Genomic DNA, 13061 nt, shown 5'->3' on the forward strand with positions numbered 1-13061 from the left:
TTGTGTTGGGGTGAATGATTCATTCAGACTCACAGAACTCAGAAAAGCTGTTATACTCCTGGTCACGGTTTATTACAGGGAAAGGATACCAATCAAAATCAGCGAAGGACAAAAGCACATGGGGGGGGGGACCCAGGAGAGACCAGGTACAAGCTTCCAGAAGCCTCCTCCCGGGGGAATCCCAGCTCTTAACTCTCCCCGAAAAAATGTGTGACAACATGCATGGAGTATCGCCAGCAAGGAAACACTTGAGCTTTGATGTCCAGGGCTTTTACTGGGAGTTGGTCATGTGGGCATGGCTGACCACTCGTGTGGCTGACCTCAGGGTCCAGCCCCTGCAGAGGTCAAGCTGATAGTACATGGTGGCCCAAGGCCTCCACCATGAATCATATTGTGAACACAACTATCAGACGTAGTCTAAGGTCCTAGGTATATACGAGGTCAGACAATTAAGTTCGCGAACTCATCCTAGAAAAAGTGCTACATACCTCATTGCTGAATGTCACTGCAGTCACCTTCAAAGCACTCCCCTTGGGAAGCCAGGCACTGATGCAAGCACCTAGTCCATCCTTCAAAGCAATTTTGGAACTCTTTTCCTGGAATGGCCATCAGAGCTGTCATCACATTACCCTTGATGTCCTGAATGTCATAAAAATGTCTTCCTTTTGATATTTCCTTTACCTTCGGGGTAAAGAAAGAAGTCACTGGAGGCCAGATCAGGTGAGTAGGGAGGGTGTTCCAATACAGTTATTTGTTTACTGGCTAAAAACTCCCTCACAGGCAGTGCCGTGTGAGCTGGTGCATTGTCGTGATGCAAGAGCCATGAATTGTTGGTGAAAAGTTCATGCAGCCTTTTCAGCACTTCCAAATAGTAAACTTGGTTAACTGTTTGTCCAGTTGGTACAAATTCATAATGAATAATCCTTCTGAGATCAAAAAAAGTTAGCAACATGGTTGCAACAAGTTTGCGAACGTAATTGTCAGACCTGGTCGACATGCTTATCAGCAAGACAGTCCAGAGCCTTACAGGTGACCTCCCAGGAGCAAGACAAAGGCGTCCTGCAGACAGGCCTTCCTTTGGAAGGTGCAGGATTGGGACACCTCAAGCCTGCGGAGTTAACTCTTCATTGTATAGGGCTAAATGTTATGGTGGATCAGGAATGCATATTTAAGGAGTTCATGTTAAAACTAAGGCTGGAAGAAAGTGGGTCCTTACCTAATCCAGGCTTCAGATGAGACTGCAGCCCCAGATCATACCTGGACAGCAGGCTGGTGAGAGACGCTGAAGGAGAAACCATGCACATATCTGAGGGAAGAGAATTCCAGGCTGAGGGAACAGCAGGAGCAAAGGCCCTGAGGTGGGACTGAGCTTCCCAGAAGAGAAGGAAGGCCAACACACGACAAAGAAAGGAGGTGAGATCAGAAAGGTCATCTGGTGGCAGGTTAGAATGCCTTATGGACAGGATGACAGAAAGAGAGGAGTCTAAGAGGACACCCCCACTTGGGGCCTGAACAACTGAGCTGGTGGTGGAACCATATACTAAGAATGGGAAAATCACTAGACAGACTCCAAGATGGCCCCAATGATCCCCACCTCCTGGTATCCACACCTTCTGTAATCCCCTCCCCATGAGTGTGGGCAGGGCCTTGTGACTTGCTTCTAACAATCGAATAAGACAAAGGTGATCGGATGTCACTTTTGAGATTTGGTTATGAAAGATTAAGATTTCCATCTTGCTCCCACTGTCTCTTTCGATGGCTCTGATGAACAGCCTGCTGCTATGTTGTGAGTGGCCCTGTGGAGAGACCCAAGTGGTGAGGAGCTGAGAGCTGTTTCCTCAACAGCCAGCGAGGAACTGAACCCTCCAACAACACGTGAGTGAGCTTGGGAATGTTCCCTTCCCTCATCAAGCCTTCAGATGACACTGAGGACCCAGCTGACACCTGGATGGCAGCCCATGAGAGACCCTGAAGCAGAGAAACCAGCAAAGCCACATCCAATTCCTGACCCACAGAAACTGTGAGATCATAACTGTTTGCTGTTATTTTAAGCCTCCACGCTTGGGGTAATTTGTTCCACAGCAATAACTCACTAATGCAGCAGGTTTGGCCAGAGGTTAAAAGGGGAGTCAGGAGTTATAGTGTTTACCATGTTGAAATAAAATGTGATAATCATCTGGCTTCCCTCAACTGCAGAGCCTGAGACAAGGATTGAGTACACATTCTCCATTAGAAGGGGACCTTAGAAAGCATGAGCAGAGAAGAAGGGAAATGAGGAGGAGGTATAGGCAGCAAATACTGAGAGTTTGAATGAGCACATTTCTGCAGAGGGTACCTGGAGCTCAGTCCCTCTGGGGACCTCTGAGAAAGTGTGTAGGATACATACTTGAGCAGGGAGGGAGCTGGGGTATTGATTCACCAAAAGTAATGGAGGGTTATTCCCAGGGATGTTAACACCCTTTGAATTCCGACCTTTGGCCATGTGGGCCATAGAAAGCTCCCACGCAGAGCACCTCTGGGGTTCACCAGGGCTGGGACTAGAGTGAGACGAATGAGGCACAAAGATTGATTTGTTTCCCTCTGCGTTGGTTCCAAAATATCTCGGCACATCACTGTGACAGATCTCGTCTTAATTTAAAATTTTGCTATTTCATTCATCATGATGTTTTGCATTAATTTTGATTTTTTAAAATATTGCATTAGAATAATAGTCATCTTGACTATTGAGTTCTTTGGTTTCCCCTTAAATTTTGCTCCTGAGGTGAGTGCTTCACTTCTCACCCTAATTCCAGACCTGGAGTTTAGAGTCAGAGGCCATCAGCATACACAGGAGAGCACTCAGGTGTCAGCTGCCACATCGGACTCAAGGTGGGCTCAGTTCCACTGTAGTAACAAGCAGACCCCAAATCTCAGGGGTTTAAAACACCAGAGATTTTCCTTCTCACCCAGCTACTGTCCGGGCAAGAAGGAAAAGAACACAGTGTGTCTCCTGTCTTAACATCCCGTCCTGGATTTTCTCTTTTCTTTTTTTTTTCTAATGTGGTGAGATAGGTGTAACATACAATTTACCATCTTAACCGTTTTTAAGTGGACTGTCCAGTGGCACTCACATCATTGTGCAGCCATCCCCACCCTCCATCTCCAGAACTTTCTCATCTTCACAAACTGGAACTCTGTCCCCATTAAACACTAACTCCCCATTCCCCTCCCCCAGCCCCTGGCACCATCATCTACTTCCTGTCTATGAATTTGACTCCTCTGGGGACCTCATAAGTGGAGTCATACAGCATTTGTCCCTTTGTGACTGGCTTATTTCACTTAGTATGAGTATGATGTCCTCAAGTTTCATGCATGTTGTAATAGGAGTTAGAATTTCCTTCCTTTTTTTTATTTTAAATTTTAAGCGATAAAAATATATATAACATAAAATTTACCACTTTAACCATTTTAAAGTGAACTCCAGAACTTTTTCATCTTGCAAAACTGAAACTCTAGACCCACTAAATACTAATTCCCCCATTCCCCTTCCTCCCACCCCTGGCAGCCACCATTCTACTTTCTGTTTCTATAAATTTGACTACTTTGAATAGGTCATGTAAGTGGAATCATGCAGCATTTGTCTTTTTGTGAGCATAATGTCGTGATGGTTTGCCCATGTTGCAACATGTGTCAGAATTTCCTTCCTTTCTAAGGCTGAATAATATTCCACTGTTTGTAAATACCACCTTCTGTTTATGAATTCATCAATTGATGGGAACTTGGGTCGCTTCCACTTTTTAGCTATTGTGAGCAATGCTGCTGTGAACATGGTGTACAAGTATCTCTTTGAGACCCTGGTTTCAATTCTTTTGGGGTGTATACCCAGAAGTGGGACTGTTGGGTCATGTGCTAATTCTATGTTTCATTTTTAAGGAACTGCCAGACAGTTTCCACAGTGGCTGCACCACAGTGGCTGCATTTTACATTCCCACCAACAGGGCACAGAGATTCCAATTTTTCCACATCCTCTCCAGTGCTTGTTATTTTCTGTTTGTTTGTTTGTAGTAGCCATTCTAATAAAAGTGAGGTGCTTTCTCATTCTGGTTTAGATTTGTATTTCCTTGATGGTTAGTGATGTTGAGTATCCTTTCATTTTTATATTGGCTATTTGTTTAGGGATTTTAACGAGTCTGTGTCAAGGAAAGCTTAGGACATGGGTGCCAGTCTCCTTGCCAATGCCAGGGCCAGCTGGCCTCATGGGAACTGGGCAGGGGGCGGGTCCCCCGGGCTGCAGCTTGAGTCAGGTAGAAGCTGGGGGCCAGAGGCAGGCATGGTGGTGGCACACCCACTAAGACATTGCCAGTGAACTTTGTGACTCGGCACCAAGACACACACCAGGGGTCACAGAAAACCCCAGTGATTCTCACACCCCCAGATATGGGGGTGGCAACAGGAAATGATCTCAAAAAAGTCCCTTCTCGGACCACTCAGAAAAAAATGATGCTGTTTGCCCAGAGGCACCCTCTGCCCTCCCCAGCTCCTGGTGGCATCACCTACAGGACACTTGGCCAAGACATTGTCACACCTGCACACAAAACCCAGACATGCTGCCCTGTCCTCACCTCCTGTAACGTGGAGTTGATTGGCAGCTCACAAACATCCTTCATTCCTTTCCCCACAGACCACAGATTGTTCCTTCAATCAACATGCTTTTCCTTTTTTTTTTAAATTCTTAAATGAATTTATTTTGAAAAGAACCTTATTCCACTGCCACAAAAAGAAACCAGGGCCATTTCCAAAAGTTGAAAGCAGAAAAAGAAAAAAAGAAAAAAAAAAAGAACATTGGTGGGGTAGGCGTGGGTGATATTAAATTTGGTTAATGTGGCTTCCTGCTGAAGGCTGGAACTGGGACGAGGATGAGGAGAGTGAGGCATCCAGGGGCAAAATGTGGGGGGTTGCTCGCTCTCAGGGCTGTACCTGCATTCCCAGGGCCCTGAGAGCTGCAGCCTCACCCTCTACTCCAACCTTGGATCAAAGACACTGCTCTTTTTGTTAAAAAGAAAAACAAAAAAGAAAATAAATAAAAGAAAAAGTTTTTAAAGGTGTCAAAGATATAGCTGCAGTAAACTCAGACTTTGACATTCATTCATGCAGCCATTATTGAGCACCAGCTGTCTACCAGACACTATTGAAGGTGCCAGGGGATGCAGCTGTGACCACAGCAGGTGTGCTGGTGGGAGGCGGGCAGTGAATAATGGAAAAAAGTCACTTTGAAGAAGATCAGTGCTTTTAAAAAATGAAAAAGTACAGCAGGTTAAAGGAGACTGGAGATGGCTGCAATTTTAAGGTGGGGGATCAGAGACGGTCTTAGTGAAGTGACATTTGAGCAGAGACTTTAAGGAGGTGAGAGGAGAAATGTGTGGATGTCTGGGAAAGAAAGGGCGGTGCAGGCAGAGGGAACAGCCAGTGCAAAGACCCTGAGCCGGGAATGTGCCTGGAGTGTTTGAGGAACAGCCTGTGTGGCTGGAGCAGAGTGTGTGAGGAGAGCAGAAGATGGTGAGGGCAGAAGGGGACAGGGCAGAGTATTCAGGACCTTGTGGGAAGACTCAGGCTTTTGCTCTGAGTGAGGTGGGAGCCATGGAGGGTTCTTGAACAGAGGAGGGATGTTCCCTGACTCAGGTGCTCATAGGCGCCTCTGGCTGTGGTAGGGGGATGAGGATGGAAGCCGGGGGACCAAGGCAGAGGTGACTGCACTGGTCCAGGTGAGCAAAGATGGGGGCTGGACACAGGAAGTCACCCAGAGTCCATATTCCCACCCAAGTGTAGTAGAGAGCACCAGGGTGCCCAGCTCTGCCAGAGTTTATGTGACCCTCAGCGATCCGCCCCACTCTAGTCTCAGTTTCTCCACCTGTGAAGTGACACGTAATCCTTCCTGGCTCAGGTCTGGTGCGGGGAGGGCTGTGCTGCCTCTGGGGTGGGGAGAGCTGCTGTGGAGAGACCCAGTCTCTCAGGCAATCAGCAGAAGCCTTTGGAGATAAGGGAGACAGGAAAGAACCCATGAGGGCTGACGCAAGCCTGGCTGCGTGTTAAATATTTTGAATATCACCTCTGACTTCATTGCTTGCAGCACATAATGTCACCCTCTTATCTCTCTGGCTTTATCTCCCACTTCTCTCCCCCTCCCTCACTTGACTTCAGCCACATAGGCCTCCTTGGTTTTCCATACGAGCCACTCTCCAGCCTCAGGGCCTTTGCACAGGCTTTTCTCTCTGCCTGAAACTCTCTTCCCCAGATATCTTCATGGCTTTTCCCTCCTCACTTCCTTCAGGTCTTTCCTCAAATGTCGCTTTCTCAATGAGGCCTTCCCCAACCACTCTATTTAGTTTGGCAACCCCCCCTCCCCTCCCCCCCCCCCGCCCCGCACCCGCCACCTCCCAGCATCCCTTCCTCCTTCATTAACCTGCTTATTGTTCCCATTCCTGACATTCTCCACAATGTTCTTACATACCACGTTCATGATCTCCCACGTGGGAATGTCAGCCCCATGGGGCAGAGGTTTTGTTCTGGCTTGTTCACACCGATACCCCCAGCGCCTAGAACAGTGCCCGGCATGCAATGTTTGAGTGAATGTGTGACAGTCAACTCTGTAAAAGCAGCAGGGTATTGCCTATTTCATAGAAAGACGAAGTGAGGGGCAACCTGTGAGCCACAAAGGAGAGGTTGTGACAGCAGAGATGCCTAGGGTGGGCCTGTGGGACACTGCCATCACCCACTCAGGAGTTTTAAAAATTGGGATGAGGTTCACAATCCAGGGGCATTCAGTACCTTCACAATGTTGGGCAACCATCACCTCTATCAGAACTTCGTTCCTTGTTTGTGGCTTAATACTATTTCATTGAATGGGTGGACCACATTTTGTTCATCCATTCATCCGTTGCTGGACACGTGGTTTGTGCCCACTGTTTGGCAATTGCGAATCACACTGCTGTGACATGGACATACAAGTATTTGTAAGAGTCCCTGCTTTCAATTCTTTGGGGTATCTACCTACGAGTGGAACGGCTAGGTCATAGGGGAATCCTGTGTTTAACTTTTTGAGGAAGCGCCAAACTGTTTTCCACAGCTGGTGAAGAGAGACCACAATCTGATAGAGTGCTGGGATAACTTTATTCTTACTGAAGCCCCTGGCTCCCAGAATACATTGCTTCTTTCTGAGACTGGTCGTGACCATCAGCACCATTCCCCACGACCCCAGAAACCAGTGACAGGGGTGGGGCGGGTGGCAGCTGGAGAAACTGAGGCTCAGGGAGAGGTTGACCTGGGCACTCAGCCTAAATCCCCTTCCTTCCCCGCCTTGCCCCACATACTGGGACCCTGGGACCCCCTGGGAAGCTGGAGCCCATCCTCACTGGGCATTGTCCCCAGCCTGCCACTCCCAGGAGTCCTTGCAGAATGGGGAAGAGGCTGAGAGCTTCGAGAAAGAGGCAGAAATGTCACTGAGTGTTCCCAGCCCGGGACTGCACAGCTTCCTGTTGGCTGCTACCAGTTCCTCCTCCACCCACTGCCACCCACAACTGCTCCCCTTTCTCAGCTGGGCCTCCCCCCTCTGGTTACCCCCACTCCGAGCACTTCTTTCCATTTCTCCTTCCTATGATTCCTCTAACCACTTCTCGTTAGAGACTTAAAATATTTTGAAAAATTTTACAGGGCCTCAGGTTCACAGAATTGATTAAATGTACTTCTCATAACCATCAGTCCACCCATGACCAGCTTTGGTTTACTTTATCCTTTTTTAAATCCTGCATGCGCCCCACCCCATGAGCTCCCCCCACCGAGGATTGGGATGTGACCACGTTTCCTCCCTCCACCACCTCGAATTCTGTTTCTTATTCCCTTGCTCACTTTTGTTTGTTTGTTTTCTTTCGGGTATGCTGACACCTTATCTTGTCTGAACTTTATGACAAAGGGTGGCTTTTGTATGGGACTCTGGGGACTTCTTTTTTGCTCAAGATTCTACTACGATCAAATCATCAAGTTGTACGCTTTAAATATATTACGATTTTGTCAATTGTACCTCAATAAAGCTGAAAAAGCTGAAAACAAGATTCTACTACAAAGTCCATCAAGTAAATTAAGATGTTTGCACTTCACTCACTTTTTAAAATCAGGAAAGGAGTGTGTTGCTAGGATCCATTTCCTTGTATGCCCCTGGGGTTCTTTTTCACCACTGTGTAATATTCCAACCCACTTTATGCAGTGGCTGAGGAAGCATTCAGTTTCTATTAAACTCTTAATGGCCATTGAGTCCCTGAGCTGCCTTACCGATCTTTGGCATTGTCGCTTTTAAACAACTCACCCTTACTTCCCTAAATGTTGGCGATCATTGGGAGGGGGTGAAACTGGGGATACTGTGGGGCCCAGGTGACAGTGATGAGCCCTCTCCTCTCTGCTAGGGGGCCCACTCTCTGCCTGGCTGTCTCTGCAGCTGCTTATAAACCAGCTATTTATAACCCCACCCTCCCCCAGCCCTCGTCACAGCACCACCACCACCACCCCGCCTCCCCCCTGCCTGCAGTGAACTCAGCCCCAATGGAGAAGAAGAAGTGGGTTGCTAAGAGCAGGCATTTGTTTGAGGTTTGGGGTGCACCCGCAGCTTCCTGAAGGCCTGAGAACACTCAGGGTTGACAGCTCAACCCCTTTTTCTTACCACTGCGGTCTTGAGCTGAAGGCAGAGGAACTGGGTGCTGCGATCCAGGATGCCCTTCTCTTCTGACCCCCAGAACGTGCCCCTCTTATGTATCACAGCCTGTTGCTTGCCCTCTCATCACTTTGGGCTCCTCCATCAAGTCTGTCTGTACCTACATTCAAGCAGACATATTGCCCCTACCTCAAGATGTTCCCTAACTCCCGCCCCAGGAAACTGAGTGGCCCAGGCAAGTTTTGGGGACACAGGCCAGGGAGGCACATGTGTGGTGCCCCCCACCTCACTCTGCCCATGCCAAGGCCCCAAATAGCTCAGCTTCTATATTTAGGAGTTCACTCAGCAGTGCCCAGGAACTATAAATACAGCCCAACTCAATGCTGCCTCCCAACACCCTGAGCCAGGCTGGGTGGGGGGCATGGGTTAGGAGGATGCCACCTGGGGCTGGGAGGGGTTTGACCATGAGTATGCCGGCCAGGTGGACTCAGAGAGCCTGGCCTAGGAGGAACCCTCGTGTCCAGCCTGCAGGAGGCGACAAAGGATCCATTGTTGGGCCTGCCCATGGGTCTGGGGTCAAGGCTGGCCAACAGGCTCCCACCCGCTTCCCTCACTCCCTGGAGCTTCCTGGCTTGGGGACAGCTGTCTGGCCTCACAATAGCTGTGCCGCCCTCCTGGAGCCGGCAGCTGGGATCATCCGTGTGGGGGCTGGCCCGGCCCCTTCCTTTGCCATTGTCTCCCAGGCAGGGGACTTCCTGTTATGCCCCCCTTCCTCCATAGACCCCATCTGACCCCCGCCTCAGCTGGGGCTTGCAAAGCTGCTGGGCATGGGCTGACTGGTGACACAAGAAGAGGGGCAGGACACTGAGGTCCCCTTGTCTCCTTCCCCATGGCAGAGGGCATCACAGAGAAAGCCATCATCCTAGGAACCACTGCTGATGTTGATTGCATGTCCCCTCTGAGCTACAGCCCTGCAGTTCCTTCATTCCCATATGACCCTCACCTGTGCTCGCCGAGATTTCCACCATTTCACAGAGGGAGAAACTGAGGCCCAGAGAGGTCACTTCACTGCCTGAGACTCCATGATCCAAAAGCGGGAGATGGAGTTTTCCCAGGACCTCTGATGTGAGACAGGGAGTGCTTTGTGACTGTGCTTTTCAGTTTCTTTATCTGTCTAAGGCAAATCACAGCACCTGCCTTCTGGGACTCCTGGGAAGAGAAATGAGTGCTTAGAGGAGGGCCAGGCATAGCCTATGTAGGCACTAGGTGACCTCTATCGCCCACCACGATGATTTGTTCCTGTTGCAACTATAATAATGAACATCGTAATATCAGATCATAAATAATACTCTTATTATTATTGGTTGAATAATCCTGGCTCAGCCACTTCCTAGCTGAGGAATCTTGGCCCAACCCCCCAGGTGCCCATTTCTTCTCTGACAAAGGGAGACCCATGTCCCTGCCTCACACCATTGTGGAACAGAGGTCACGGGGTGGTCCAGGGGCTGCCAAATAGGTCAGTGGAGTTGGAACTTAAGGGAACTTCAAGGAAGGAGGAGGAATGATGTCAGGGGCCAGATCAGGAAGCCTGAAGGTGGTTTCCTTCAGTGGGGGCAGCAGCAGGAGCGGTACGAAAAAAAGGCCTGATTGGCATCCCATAACAGAGGCCTCGAGTAGCCCCCTGGCCTCACCTTTTCTTGACCTATAGCTTAGTAATAGATTATCCCCTGCTTCTTGAGCTCAGAATGTCCCCTGTCCCAGTTCCCTGCTTTAGAAATTGCCCTGAAATTTATTATTAATACTCTTATGCTTATGGATCACAGTCTCTATGGTCTAGCATTCTTTCCAGGCTTCTCCTCATTGTTCCTGGGTTGTCGAGGATGCTGGAGAGCCACGATGCCAGAGGGAAGGCTTCATGAAGCAGAGCAGACGTCAGGAGGGTGGACGAAAAAAGGGCCACATACGAAACCTGACAAGCTCAGGGGAGGCCTGCATGGCGGGCCTTACAAACTCAGAGACCGAAATTAACCACATAGGATGGTCTGAACATAAAAATTCCTAACTAATAGCAGGTCATGACCGGTAGTCATAGCCTAGGCCTGTAGCTTCCTTGACAAAGGTCAATCTTTACCTTAAGGGAGCCTGTCTGTTGTCTTTTTTGCATCTAAGATAACTTGCCCTTGGAATGTCAGAGTAATCCCTTTTTCTGGACCCCCAGGGCACAACCCGACTCACCAGAACAGGAAACTACAGAATCGCTGTTGTTGTTCTAATCCCTTGATTACCATCTCTATCTGCTGTAAAATGCTGTTAACTATCCAGTACTCACCAAGGTAAAAGAAGTACCTGTCTCTCCATTTTACTTTTTATCCAATCCCAGAGATTTCCTGCAGCTTTGCTTTCTCCCACCCCCTTAATCTACCACCAATAGATTTCACGTAACCCTCCTTTGATTCTAATGGATAAAATAAGTTTCAAAACCACCATTTTCTGGAGCATTTTCTCAATTCATTGAGATTTTGCTTCCCGGCAATTGTCGTCAGTTTGGCTCAAATAAACTCATAGGTTTTCTCGTCAACTGGAGCAATGCCCAGATTTTCCCTTACATACCCTAAGCTGGTTTGGGAATATTAAGGCAGTTTTTGAAGGTGTTAACCTGCTGCATTTTTGATCACTGGTGTTCTGACAATACGCACTTATTCCCAATAGCCCAACTCCTGTGTCCGTCTATTAGCTGAGTGGCACAGGCAGCACAGCTCTGGACTCAGTTGCCCTCTGGTTTCAGTATCACTAACTATGGAGCCCTGTGTGGTGCAGAGACACAAAGGGATCAAAGTCCTGCCATCTGTGCTGACAGTCTATAGGGTAGGGAGCTGACAGTGAACAAGGGAAGCAAGGGAATTCCGTGATGGGGGTCTGGTAAGGTTCTACAGAGAATGGGAAGAATAGGGAGCAATTGGGGGTGCTGAGGATGGGAGAGGATTACATTTTGGACGTGGGAGGTAGATCAGGGGATGTTTGAGCAAAAACATGAAGGACAGGAGGTTATCTGAGGCCAGAGTGCTCCACCCTTGCAAAGGTCAGACCCTGAGGTCAAACATGCCTGGTGTTTCCCACAAGAGGGGAGAGAGGAGAGGTGAGGGCAAGGAGGTGACAGGGCAGAGTGTGCAGGGTCTTCTGCACCACAGGAGGACTTTTGGGTTTATGCTGAGTGAGGTGGGAGCCATGGAGGGTTCTTGAGCAAAGGAGGGATATGTCCTGATTCAGGCGGTCCCAGAATCCCTTGGGCCACGGTGAGGGGAACAGAGTGTAGGGGACAAGAGTCTGGGCACCAAGGTGGGGATGATGGGGCTAGACCAGAGTGGGGGCTGATGAGGAGAAGTGAGAGGATTCTGGGTCTAGTTGAAGTCAGGGCCGTAGGGCTTGCTGATAAGCCAGTTTATGGTGGGGTGGGGTTTGGGGGGTGTCCTTACTCATGCCTTTCTCAAGCTTGCAGCAAACATCTCAAAGCTTTCTCCTACATTACCTCAGTGCTTTCCCACCCTGCTCGGTGAGACCAAGTGGGCAGGCATTTTAATCCCATTCACCAGACAGGAAAACTGAGTCCCAAACAGGTTAGACCTGCTCCAATGATCTGAGCATATTCCAGGGGAAGCGAAAGCAAAACAGTGGATGACTGCATGGATGGGTGTGTGGATAACACTCTGGGGCCAAGCCTCCCACCTTCTCCAGGCTGGAACCCTTACCCTTCAGCTTCTTCAGGTACCAGCTGTCAGACCAGTGGCTTATAGGACAGGACGTCCAACCCTGGGGTTTCCAGATTTCTGGGAAAAAAGTCAAAAGGCACTCTGGACCTGGTCTGGCCCCCTACTGTCTGTCCCAGCCTCCTGCAGCGTCCACTCCCCCACCCCAGGCCCATTGGCACCATGGTGTGACCCCCTTCCCATGCCCCATTCAGGTCAAATGGCAGTGGGCAGAAAGGGGTTAATTCTGGGGGGTGGGGGTGCTCCACCACCCCTAGGATAATGCATCTCTGCTTTCAGCCCTTGGTGACCTTATTTTTCCATGACCATAGTCCTCCCCTTTTGAATTATGACGGACTTAATATTTTCTTTGATTCTCTACACTTTCACATCCTTGAATCTATTCATTTAAAAAGGAAACTATATTGATGTTCTAATTGGAAAACCCTTCTCATTGCCCTGAAGAGTCCATAAACTTAAAAATAAATAACAACATAAGGAACATAAAACCATGGAGGCTAGCTGGAAAAACCTCAGGGCCACCAAGCTGTTAAGGACACAGCATCCAGTGGAGACTTTTTCCTGGACCTTAGGTTCTTCACAGACCCCAGGGATCAGGCCTCCTGCCTGTGGGTCTCTGC

Source organism: Rhinolophus sinicus, chromosome 15, assembly GCF_057876585.1.
Source record: "Rhinolophus sinicus isolate RSI-liver-muscle chromosome 15, RSI-T2T, whole genome shotgun sequence".
Lineage (NCBI taxonomy): Eukaryota > Metazoa > Chordata > Mammalia > Chiroptera > Rhinolophidae > Rhinolophus > Rhinolophus sinicus.